Here is a 12,764-nt window from a genome sequence, read left to right on the forward strand (position 1 = left end):
TTATACAGCAGTTCCTTCTGGTCTGCACACACTTCCAGAAAAATACCAATTTGTAGTTTTGTGTACGTGGGATTTGGTGCTTGCTGTCCAAAAATCTAGAGGGCCAGTCTTCTCCATTAAATGAAAACTCAGTTCAACCAAGTTGGGTCCTGGTAGCACCATACATTCCATCTGTCAGCAAATTTTAACAGCACTACCTTCAAAGCATGTCCTGAACTGGAGCCCCTGGGTAGCTTAGTTGGTTGAGTGTCCAACTCTCGGTTTCAGCTCAGATCATGGTCTCATGGGTGGTGGGATCAAGCTCTGCATCGGGCTCCATGCTCAGTGGGGAGTCTGCTGGAATATTCTCTCTGCCCCTCCCCCCACTCTGTCTTTGTCTCTGTCTCTAAAATAAATACATCTTCAAAACAAAACACATGTCCTGAACTGGAACAACATTTTTAGTCCCTTCACTGCCCTTCATCCTGGTCCAGCCAATGCCATTTTTGGCCCAGACTCACTGGAGGCACTGCTCCCACTCATGCCCCCCCTCCAAATCTATTCTCCACACAGCAGCCAGAGGCACTCTTTTATCATGCAGGATGGACCAAGTCACTCCCCATGCACATCCTCCTAGTGGCTCCCCCACCTCACTCAGAGTAAAGCCAAGCTCTGATAGTGACCTGCCAGGCCCACATGGTTCATTCCTGTCACTCCCCAATTCTCCCAGTGACCCTTCTGGCCCAGCCACACGACATCCTCACGGTTGCTGCAACATCCAGGGCACATTCCCACCTTAGGCCCTCTGCCCATGCTGTCTCCCTCACAAGAAATTAAGCCACAAGAACACAGGGATTTCTGTTTTATTCATTACTGTATCCCTAGTACCTGGCCGAATGCATGGCACAAAGTAGCTGCTCACTAAGGATTTGATGAATGAAGGAATGAATGAGGGAGAGAGGAAAGGAGGAAATGAACCATCAGATATGAACTGGGCAGCCTGGTGATCTTTCCTCCTTCCTCAGCAATGCTACCCCCTTCCTACAGATCTTCTGGCAACTTGTGGAACTTTGGGCAGATGGTTTTAACACTGAAGGGGTCTGTTATTTTTTATTATTACTATTGTAACCATGAAGACCACAATCACTTTTTTTAAAGAGACTTTATATTTTGGAGCAGTTTCGGGTTCACAGCAAAACGGAGAGGAAGACACAGAAATTTTCAGGCAGCCCGGGTGGCTCAGTGGTTTAGCACCGCCTTCAGCCCAGGGTCTGATCCTGGAGTCCCGGGATCGAGTCCCACATTGGGCTTCCTGCATGGAGCCTGCTTCTCCCTCTGCCTGTGTCTCTGCCTCTCTCTCTCTCTCTCTCTCTCTCTCATGAATAAATAAATAAAATCTTTAAAAAAAATTTCTGTATACTCTCTACCGCCACACCTGCATAGCTTCCCTCATTATCAGTCTCTCCCAGCAGAGTGGTACATTTGTTACAATTGATGAACCTACATTGGCATATTATAATCACCCAAAGTCCATAGTTTACATTAGGGTGTATTCCTGGTGTTTTAAATTTTATGGGTTCGGACAAATGTATAATGACATGTAGCTCCCATTAGGGTATCCTACTCTGTAGAGTAGTTTAATTGCCACAACCTCTGTGTTCCACCCATTCATTCCTCTCTTTCTCTAACCCCTGAAACCACTTATCTTTTTACTTTTTACCTTTTTGTCATCATAGTTTTATCTTTTCCCAGATGTCATATAGTTGGAATTGTGCAGTATGTAGCTTTTACAGATTAGCTTTATTCACTTAGTAATATATACTTAAGTTTCCTCCACATCTTTTGTGGTTTAATGTTAAATTTAAATGCTGAATCGTATTCCATTGTCTGGAGGTACCACAATTTACTTATCTCTCCACCTACCAAAGGAAATCTTGGTTGCTTCCAAGTTTTGGCAGTAAGGAATAAAATTGCTGTAAATATGCATATATAAGTTTTTGTGGATATACATTTTTTACTCCTTTGGATAAATATCAAGGAGTATGATTGCTGAATTGTATGATAAGAGTATGTTTAGTTTTTAAAGAAACTGCCAAATGGTCTCCCAAAGTGGCTGTACCATTTTATATTCCCACAAGCAATGAATCAGGGGCCCTGTTGCTCCATGTCCTTGCCAGTATTTGGTGTTGTCTGTGTTCCGGATTTTGACTATTTGATAGGTCATGATTCTTTATATTCATTTCTGAAAGTGGCACTCAGAGTGTATTGAGATTTATATAAAAAATAGTAATTTTACAATCAAAAACAAAACAAAATAAAAATGCATAAGCATATGGATCTATCTTCCTAAAGTGATAGAAGCTCAAACATTATAACCTTTGTGGGGCCTGCATTCTTAGGCATATGGGCTGACAGGAAGAAGTTTATTTTAATATAAGATCTTTGGGGGATGTATACACAAACTTCCTAGAACTCTTTCTCAGAAGTGTTTCACTTTGCTTCAATACTGCCTTACAATGGAGAATTCTACAGGCTTTCTATAATTGCCCTCAAAGATGTTTGCTTCCTAGAAGCTGCTGCTATAAGTTATGGAAACAGACTACCAGAATACTTTTATGAGAAGCTCAGCCTTTGTGGCCTGTGGCAAGCACCTGAGGGACAGCCCAACCAGCTGTATACCCACTGGAATCTCTTCAGGACTCCACTACTGGATAATTCTGTCCATTTCAGCGTCCCCCAAACTGTGGAGTCACCCAGGGTGGAAGGATGTGAGTCTGAACTAAAACGGCCAGAGACCTCTCTGAGATAGATTATGCTCATTGCCCCAACAGCCCTTACAGAGGTTCACTTGGATTCAGGGACTTCCATCTCCCTCATCCCAGATGCTCCTCAAAATTCAATAATGCAGAATTCTTCTGGGCTCTCTGTGACACGCCCTTTCATCTCCACTCAACCAAGCTTAAAAGCAAATGTACAGAAAGTCCCCTGTTGGCCTGTGAAAACTCATTTTGAATCTCCCTAGCTCCCTTGCAGGTGGGTGAATTAGGCAGGGCCAGCATAGTTTATCTTATTTACCCACTCCTGTCCCATTACCGTTCCTTGCATCCTTTCCCTTTCTCAGAAAAGCTTCCATCATTAGTCATTTATACTTTGGGATTCATTTCAATGCCAGTGTTTCCTCTTTTCCAGAGATGACTCTGTTTTCAGCCACATTTCTCAAGTTTAGGCATCAATAGTTTGGGAAGGAGGGAAGCAAGAGGAACAACAGTATCACTGAAATAATGCAGTAGCAGCAACTACCATTTCCTGAGCATCAACTTTGTGTTTTACACTGTACTGGGTACTTTGCAAACATTATACTATTTAAATAATGAGTTCAGATTAAGTAGTTTAACATAGTAGTTTGCACATAATAAATAATTGATTTAAAGTAGGTATTATTAAAATAGTAACCCTCATAACAATACAATGAGATAGGTAATATTCTATTCTATAGATGAATAAACAAAGGTAAGGGACTTCTCAGACTCACTCAAATGATACCTGCAAGGCTAGGACTTAAATTCAGATATGTCTAACTCTAAAGATGTGCTCTTCTCATAACATGATTTGTATTTCAAAACACAAAAGCCTCAGCTTAATCTGCTGAGTTTGGCCAGAAACTTGGGCATATAGGGAAGTATGTCCTAAAAGTCTTCATTTTATTTCATTTTTTTTTAAGATTTTAATTTATTCATGAGAGACACACAGAGAGAGGCAGAGACACAGGTAGAGGGAGAAGCAGGCTCCTTGCAGGGAGCCTGATGCAGGACTTGATCCGCCCACCAGGACTTGATTCCCCCCACCAGGTCTTGATCCCCCAACAGGGATCACACCCTGAGCCACAGGCATATGCTCAACCGCTGAGCCACCCAGGCGTCCCAAAGTCTTCATTTTAAATAAGACTTTATTTACTATGAGAAACTTTCCTGTTTTCTTACCCTCATCATTTTCCAGAGCAGCAGAGGTTATGTTTCCCACATGGTACTCACAGCACCTTATGTCAGGGAAGTGACAGCCTGAGAAGCCATAAAAGTCCCTAAAGTCCTGTAATGTCACAGTCGAGCCTCAGCCATAAGCCTCTTTGATTCACTTCTGTTCCCAAGCAGACCTGGGAAAGGGATGAGTCTTAGTCTACTTTCTTCTAGGATAAATCCTGTGGCTAAGTGTCTCATGAGTCTGTGATGATGCTAATCCATGCCTCCCCCCTTCCCTGTATTTCCCCAACAATTATACCCATGCAGTCTATCCATTGGACACAGCCCACAAGGGAGGCAGACTGTGTGCATTTCCAGGAAAGTAGGTGTGTGACTTCCTGCCAGGGATCATAGGGACTTTGGTTAGGACTCAGTATGAATGAATGAATGAATGAATGAATGAATGAATGAACTGAGATGAACAACCCTAAAATAAAACTCTCTGCCCCCATGTCTGACCACCTCCCAGATTAGAGCTATTGGCTCATAAATGTAGTGGCTGGAAAAACAACACAGGGCCCAGTGCCCATGTAAAACAACATGTGTATTCATGGTGCCTGCCCTTTCAGCCTCTTGGGAACGGAGGGATATTGTGCTAGGAACGGTTTCTCTCAGGTGCTCCCCTGAGGATGTGCTAACTAAAGGGATTCTTTAGTCCTTGTGGAAAATGTTTTTGCTACATAATAAAGCTTCATCTTTGATTTGAATGTTCTGTGCAGTAACCCTTTTCAGCTGAATTAGAAATAAAATTCTTCCAAAAAATATTCCACTCATGCAGGCTACTTTGAGGCCCTAACATGAACCAGTCTGGGAGGCAAGCTGCACAGCCCCTGCTGAGATTAACGTTCCCTGGGTCCACCCAGATAGGTACAGAGTGATGTCTCCCAGCAAACTTGAGCCATTTCCCATCATCCATATTGGTAGAGAAGTCCACAGAATGTAAGAAAGTCATTCCAAGGGGTCTCCCAGGTTTTGTTAACCAGAGATTATGACTGATGAGGCATTGTGGTCCTTCTGCCTCTAGGTCATACATGGATACACAGACTCCAATAGTTCTATCCTTAAAAGGATTTTCTTTCCTTGTGGAAGAGCACTGATCTGCAAGGCTCTGCATTTCCCTTGTTCAGTTTTATCCATCAATATTTTTCTTTAAATCTTATTTCTGATCTAACTAGGGTTCACAACTGGGTTGATGCCAATAACCAGTGAGGTCTTGAGAAGGTCAGGTCTGGTAGCCATGTCATTGCTGTGAAGGCTGTGTCTCTAGTCTCCCATGCAAGGATTTCCTTAGTAACTGGCTGGGAAATCCTATGTTCTAGAGAAGGATGCATCTATAGCTCTTGCCCTCCAGGACTCTGACAGTATCAAGACTATGGGCAGCAGCAGGTCCTGGGTCCCAGGCACAGAGCCCAGACAAGGAGGGTGGAAGCAAGGCTGATTGCAGATTATGGGATTGGCAAGGGATTAGGTTAGGCCTGGAAAATGTCACTAAAAATCTATCAGCCAACCAGGAAAGGTCAGGATCCAGATCAGTGCAGTGATGAGTGTGGGGATCTTATCCCCGAAGACAGCAAATGAACATTAGAAGGTAATCTGTCAAGAGTTAAGAATTGAAAACAAACCAGGGAAATAGTCAAAAAACAACCAATAGATTTTTTTTTTTTTTTTACCAAACTGTCAGTGTAACTTAATGGGAAAGGATAATTTTTTTTAAAGATTTTATTTATTTATTAATGGGAAAGACACAAAGAGAGAGGGAGGCAGAGACACAGGCAGAGAGAACAGCAGGCTCCATGCCTGATATGGGACTCAATCCCGGGACTCCAGGATCACGCCCTGGGCCAGTGGCAGGCGCTAAACCGCTGAGCCACCCAGGGATCCCATGGAAAGGATAATTTTTTTTCAACAACTGATGCAGAAACAAATTTTTAACCATATGCAAAAATGAGCCTTGATCATTCCATACACCAAATTTGACTTGAAATTGGTCTGCATAAGGCTAAAACTATAAAGCCTTTAACGGAAAATACAGGAGAAAATCTTAGCGACCTTGAGTTTGCCAAAAATCCCTCAAAAGGATTCAAAAAGTATGAACTATAATAGTGTGGATATACTTAATGTGACTAAACTATACACTTAAAAATAGCCAAAATGGTAACTTTTATGTTATGTATATTTTACTACAATAATAGAAAGGAAATATTTTCCCTCCAGGCAATTGCTAGGGGAAAAAAACCCACACTATAAAGAAAATTCAAAATATAAAACTTCTGTACTTAAAAAGACATTGTTACAAAAATGAAAAGGTGAGACATCTGAAAAGTTGCAAAACCTTATCTGACAAAGAACATGTTCTAGGTTATATAAAGAACTCTCATAACTTTGGTGCCTGAGTGGTGCAGTTGGTTAAGTGTCTGACTCTTGGTTTTGACTCATGTGGTGCTCTCAGAGTCGTGAAATTGAGCCCACGACAGGCTCTGTGCTCAGTGTAGAGTCTGCTTAGGTCTCTGTCTCCCTCCACCCCTCCACCCCACATGCTCTCTCTGTCTCTCAAATAAATAAATCTTAAAAAACCACAGAAACCTCTTACAACTCAATAATAATAATATAAACAATCCAATCTTTTTTTTAAATGGGCAAATAATTCAAGCAAACAGTTCACCAGTGTCGATAGATGGCAAATGAGCACATGAAAAGATGCTTAACATGATTAGTCATTAGTCAATGCAAATTAAAACCACCATGAAAAACTACCATAAGCGGGCCTGGGTGGCTCAGTCAGTTAAGCATCCAACTCTCAATTTCAGCTCATGGGGATCCCTGGGTGGCGCAGCGGTTTGGCGCCTGCCTTTGGCCCAGGGCGTGATCCTGGAGACCCAGGATCGAGTCCCACATCAGGCTCCCGGTGCATGGAGCCTGCTTCTCCCTCTGCCTGTGTCTCTGCCTCTCTCTCTCTCTCTGTGACTATCATAAATAAATAAAAAAATTAAAAAAAAAAATTTCAGCTCAGGTCATGATCTCAGGGTTGTGATACCGAGCCCTGTGTCAGGCTCTGGGCTCAGGGCAGAGTCTGCTCCCTCTCCCTCTGCTCCTCCCCACAGTGGCTCTCTCTCTCTTTCTCAAATAACTAAAATATTTTTTAAAAAAGAAAGCTATATACCTACTAGAATGACTAAAATTAAAAAGACTAATTATACCAAATGTTGGCAAGAAAGGGGAGCAACTAGAACTCCTCATACATTGCTGGCAGGGATATAAAATGGCACCACCATTTTGGAAATGGCTCGGTCATTTTTTGTAATATTAAACATACACCTACTATGTGATCCAGTCATTCCACACCTAGGTATTTACCCTAAGTAAATGTAAGCCTATGTCCACAAAAAGACTTGTACTTGAATGTTCAGAGTAATTTTATTTGTAATAGCCCAAAACTGGAAATAAGTCAAATGTCCATCAAGAGGTGAATGGATAAATAAATTTAGTGAATCTGTACAATCAAATACTGTTCAGCAGTAAAAAGGAATGAACTATTGTTACATACAACAACATGGATGAACCTCAAAATAATTATGCCAAATGAAGTCAGGCAAAAAAAGGCTACTTACTCTCTGTTTCCATATATAAAATTCTAGAAAATGCAAATTAATCTATAGGGACAGAAAGCAGATCATTGGTTGCCTAGGAACAGGTGGCAGTGGGAGAAGTGAGGGATGCACAAGGAAGCTTTGGGGAGTGATAGACTTATTCATTATCTTGATTTCAGCAACAGTTTCATGGTTGTATACATATGTCAGAACTCATCAAATTGTATTCTTAAGTATATAGTTAATTGTATATCAGTTATAATTCAGCAAAGCCTTTCCTGAAAAAGGAGAAGAAAAACACACACCCACCACTCCCATCAATAGGCAATACAGGCTCATGGGTACAATGTGGGCTCTGAAGACTTTACCAGGTTTGGACTTAGGCTCTAAGTATGACTTACTAGCTGTGTGACTTTGGCCAAGTCATAAAATCTCTCTAAGCCTTGCTTTTTCATCTGTGCAATGGGGATAATAATAATGTTGTGAAGACAAAATCATCTGGAGTTTGTAAAGTATTAGGAACAGTAGCTAAAGAGTGGGAAATGTTAGCTATCATTATCATCATCATCATCATCATTTGAGGCAGACAGATAGTAGAGATCCGCATCCCTCTGGGTAGATGGAGGGGCATAAGTGAGAAGTCAGGAATTCAAGTCTGACTGGAATGCCCAGAAGTTCCACTACCCCAAGGAACAGTGTTGTGAAGGAAACTTTTGACCATCCTGAGCCCAGACCCCACCTTTAGCCAGTCTCATAGCTGCAGGGGAAAAACAACTAGATGAACCTGGATGAAAGTATGTGGATGGAAAATACACAGTTTGACAGGCTATATGGTGACCCTTCCAGAAGTTCCCACGTTTCTATCCAATACCTTGCTGGTACCCCTTAGACACATTGGAAGATAAACTCTTCCCCATCCCTCCATCTCTCAAGGTGGTTCCCTGATATATCACAGAGGCCACCTTTCAACCTTCCAACACTTTGCAGTCAATCACCCCTCGTGGCTTAGTCACAGCTCACACTAGATCTGGGTGCCATCGGAGAGAATCAATACAGCCTGAGCTTCTTTCTGGTCTGGTTGATCAGAGCAATCAGTCCCTGCCCAGAAAAATGGTGACAGGGTGTTGGTAATGCTACCAAAGGCTGCTAAGGGCAGCACCATCTGTAGAGAATAATGCAAAAGGCTTAGGTAGAAACACTGAACTGGTAGAGGTAGAGGATGGGGAGGGGAGATGCCTGGTAAAAAATTGAAGATTTCTCTAGGGACAATTACTAGCCCAAATAATCACAGCGCTCTCCTCCTTCAAAAGAAAGAGAGGAGAAGAAGGAGAAGGAGAAGGAGGGGGAGGAAGGAAAGGAAAGGAAAGGAAAGGAAAGGAAAGGAAAGGAAAGGGAAAAGGAAAAGGAAAAGGAAAAGGAAAAGGAAAAGGAAAAGGAAAAGGAGGGAAGGAAGAGAGAAAGAAAGCAAACAAAATGAAATGAAACAGAACCAGTGGTGGGATCCAATTGGCCAGAAGCCTGGGTCCAGGCAATTTCATTCCCTGGGAGAGGTTCCTACAGGAACAGGGAGGAGGAAAGAAGTGAGGAAATGATCACTCAAATTAATAAATAGATGAGCTGTGCCCAAGCCTTAGTCTCTGAGTGAGCTTGTGTCAGATGTCAAGGGTGCTGCATGATGGAAAGTCATCTCAGCTAAAAAGAACCTCGGCAAGGGATAAGCACTCTTAAGAACCCATGGCTCAGGGGATCCCTGGGTGGCTTGGCGGTTTGGGGCCTGCCTTTGGCCCAGGGCGCGATCCTGGAGTCCTGGGATCGAGTCCCGTGTCGGGCTCCCAGCATGGAGACTGCCCCCTCCTCCTGTGTCTCTGCCCCTCTCCCTCTCTCTGTGTGTGTCTGCCTCTCTCTCTCTCTCTCTCTCTCTCATAAATAATAAATAAATAAATCTTAAAAAAAAAAAAAAACATGGCTCAAAATCTAGCTGTACCTCTGTGCTGGTTGTGGTTCATTTGTGCCCCTTGCCTACCAACCTGTCCCCTCTCTTTCTCTCCTGCTCTGTGCCCACATGACTGACCTCTTTAGACTGCATCACCTGGGTTTTAGCTGGGTTCAGCCGATGGGAGGCATGGAAAAGATGGGAAAGCAGGAAAGAAGAAAAGCCAAGGTATTTCTCCCCTGTTGCCTCTTGCTTGGCGGTGGCGGTGTTCCTCTGTGACTCTAGGTCCGCCCCCATGGGTTCAGTTCTCTCACCCATCTCTGGTCTCACTCTTTCCACTCCTTGATCTTTTAGGCTTGCGGGTAATCAGAGCTTCCTGCTGTTGCTCCTCTCTGGGTTCCTCACCAGCTTTTGCTTATCCCTGAATCCTGCCTAACCTCTCTAAATGCAGCCCTTCATTTGAAACATATTCAGCAGATCCTACTCCCTACTGGGACCTGCCTGATATAGTCACTTGTTAGCTGCATAAAAACCCAGGGTAGTCCATGTCTGGGCTCCACTTCCTCATCGCAGGGACAGGATACTAGAAACTGTGAGTATTAGGATAATGCATACGGTTTCCCATTGCTACTATCCTGGGTGACGCTCCACCCTAGGGCTGTCAGGATGGAGACTTGCAGACTCTGTAGGTCTCCCTGTCTGTTCTCCCACTTCCCTCAGACTTTCTTCCCCTCAGATAAACCCTGCTTGCTCAGACTGAAGGAGAGAGGAAGAATGTTTCACTGGCTCTTCATCACGTAGGCCTGGGAAAGCAGGAGGGGCATTCAGCCAACCTAGTACATCAACCTTCTCCCCACCCCCACCTCCAAGCTCCTCCAAAGGTCAGCCTGCCCGGAATAAGGAAGTACCCGCAGCCGGGAAAGGTAAATCCGAACCCGAAAATACAGGAACTGACTGTTTCTATCAACATGGGCCTACAGCGTCCTTGCAGAACAGTGTTTATGAAGCAATAAACCATTAAAATGACTCTATTTTGGAACCCACAAAGTCTCCTTGAATGGTTTATGGGAAGATACTGCTAATAAGAGTCTCAGAGGACTGGAGGACTGAAGCATGAGGCTAGAGCACCTTTGCCTCAAAGCTACAGGTTTCCTTTGGAGGAAGAAGAGGGCTGGGAGCACCAGCCCCTGGAAAGATTGCCAGGAGGTGAGTGGCCCTGGGGAAAATGCAAGGGTGCAGGCAGGGCAGCCTGAATCACAGATACTAAGGGCCAATTTTGTTTGTTTGTTTTTTAAGATTTTATTTATTTATTTATTTATTTATTTATTTATTTGTTTATTTTTAAAAATTTATTTGTTCATGACAGACAGAGAGAGAGAGAGAGAGAGAGGCAGAGACACAGGCAGAGGGAGAAACAGGCTTCATGCAGGGAGCCCAATGTGGGGCTTGATCCCTGGTCTCCAAAATCAGGCCCTGGGCTGAAGGCAGGTGCTAAACCGCTGAGCCACCCGGGCTGCCCAAGGGCCAATTTTGTAAAGAAGAGTTGTAAAAAAGAGATACATAATATTTTGTGGAGGGCAGGAGAAGGGAGGGCTATTGTGATGGTCAAAAGCATGACATGGAGTCCTGAGTTTGAATCCTGGCTCTGCCGTTTATTTTCTGACTCTGACAAATGTACTTACCCTTTCTGAGTCAGTTTGGTCATCTGAAAGACAGGGATAACAGTAATAAGATATCTGCCTTGCAGAACTTTGTGAGGACTAAGTGAGATCATATATGTAATGTGCTTAGCATGGGGCTTGGCGGATGTTAACTGCTCAAGAAATTAGCCATTATCAAGAATGTTACCACCATACTCATCTCGTTGCATCTAACCACCCTTTCTCCCAGCTGCAAAGAGAATAAGGGTCCCTGGGGGATTAACAGTAATAACTGACACCTACTTCTGGGAAAGTGTTAGAGTAACAAATTCCAGACCCAGATCAACTCTCACAGGCCATTGGAGCTCAGAGGCTGCTGAGGGGAAAGGGCAGAAGCTGGGAAAGCTGAGTGGCTGGCACCAAGTGAACTGCATGCAAATGGTCCACAGAGTAGTGCCAGTGGCTAGTAGTCTCCTCAGGGCAGTACCACAGGTGCTCTGACACAGGACTGCCAAAGCTGGACATGACTTCACACCCCTTTGTAAAAGGCAAAATACTTGGGAGAGGGTCTCAGTTTCAAAAACTCACCATCACTTACAGGAAATACAATCAGGAAGAAGATGCATAGCAAGAGAGAGGTGCCAGCTAATTCCCAAGAGGATTCCCAAGGCCATAGCATACCTTGATAAATTTTTCAAGGTCTGGGGCTGTTCCCCCATCAGGCTCCCAAACTCAATATGGTCAACAGGCTGAGTGAGGGTGGATTTGTCTTTTAGGAACAGACTAACATCAACCAAAGTAATAAAACACTGATATATAGACCAGAATGCTAATTCTATCTCTGTCTCTTTCTTCCTAATATTTAATGAATGCCTACCATGTGCCAGATAGCTATAAATAAAACACAGTCTCCAGTCTCATAGAGTATGCATTCTCATTGGGAAGATAAAAAGTAAACATCTTTCAAGAGAATCAAAAGACAAGCCACAGACTGGAGAAAATATTTATAAAAGATCTATCTGAAAAGGAATGTTAAGCAAAATATACAAAGAACTCCGAAAACCCAACAATAAGAAAACAAACAACTTAAAAACTGGGCATAAGATCTAAACAGAGAGATACCTCACCACAGAAAATACAGATGGCAAGTAAGCATATGAGAAAATGCCCCACACAGTGTGTCATTAGGGAATTGCAAATTAAAACAACAAAATTATACTGCATACCTATTAGAATGGCCAGAATCCAAAACATGACAACACTAAATGTTGGCAAGGATGTGAGGCAATAGGAATTTTCATTCATTGCTGCTGGGAATGCAAAATGGTGCAGCCACTTTGGAAGACAGTTTGGCAGTTTCTTACAAAACTAAACATATTCTTACCATACAACCCAGCAATTGTGCTCTTTGATATTTACTCAGAGGAGTTGAAAACTTATGTTCACATAAAAACCTGTACACAGATGTTTATAGCAGCCTCATTCATAACTGCCCAAACTTGGAAGCAACCAAGTTGTCCTTCAGCAGGTAAATGGATAGAGATAAACTGTGGTACATCCATACAGTGGGATATTATTCAGCAGTAAAAAGAAATGAGCTGTTAAACCA

The 12,764-nt window shown here is 43.0% G+C and overlaps 2 long non-coding RNA genes across 12 annotated transcripts in view; one reads left to right on the top strand and one right to left on the bottom strand.

Annotated features, from left to right (window-relative positions):
* Window positions 1–12,764, top strand: part of LOC112671790 (uncharacterized) — a 126,467-nt gene that overhangs the window by 28,491 nt on the left and 85,212 nt on the right. For 7 of the 10 annotated variants that reach the window (XR_004803153.2, XR_007413778.1, XR_004803154.2 and 4 more), the window contains exon 5: window positions 10,252–10,721. The exons of 2 other annotated variants lie outside the window; for them this stretch is intronic. This is a non-coding gene — a long non-coding RNA (uncharacterized LOC112671790). Of the gene's footprint in view, window positions 1–10,235; window positions 10,722–12,764 lie in introns of all 10 variants that reach the window. One more of the 10 variants, XR_004803160.2, reaches the window with a different exon arrangement.
* Window positions 1–12,764, bottom strand: part of LOC125756002 (uncharacterized) — a 38,176-nt gene that overhangs the window by 19,269 nt on the left and 6,143 nt on the right. The gene's annotated exons all lie outside the window — the stretch shown is intronic.

The sequence above is a fragment of the Canis lupus genome, chromosome 10 (genome assembly GCF_003254725.2).
Source record: "Canis lupus dingo isolate Sandy chromosome 10, ASM325472v2, whole genome shotgun sequence".
NCBI lineage: Eukaryota > Metazoa > Chordata > Mammalia > Carnivora > Canidae > Canis > Canis lupus.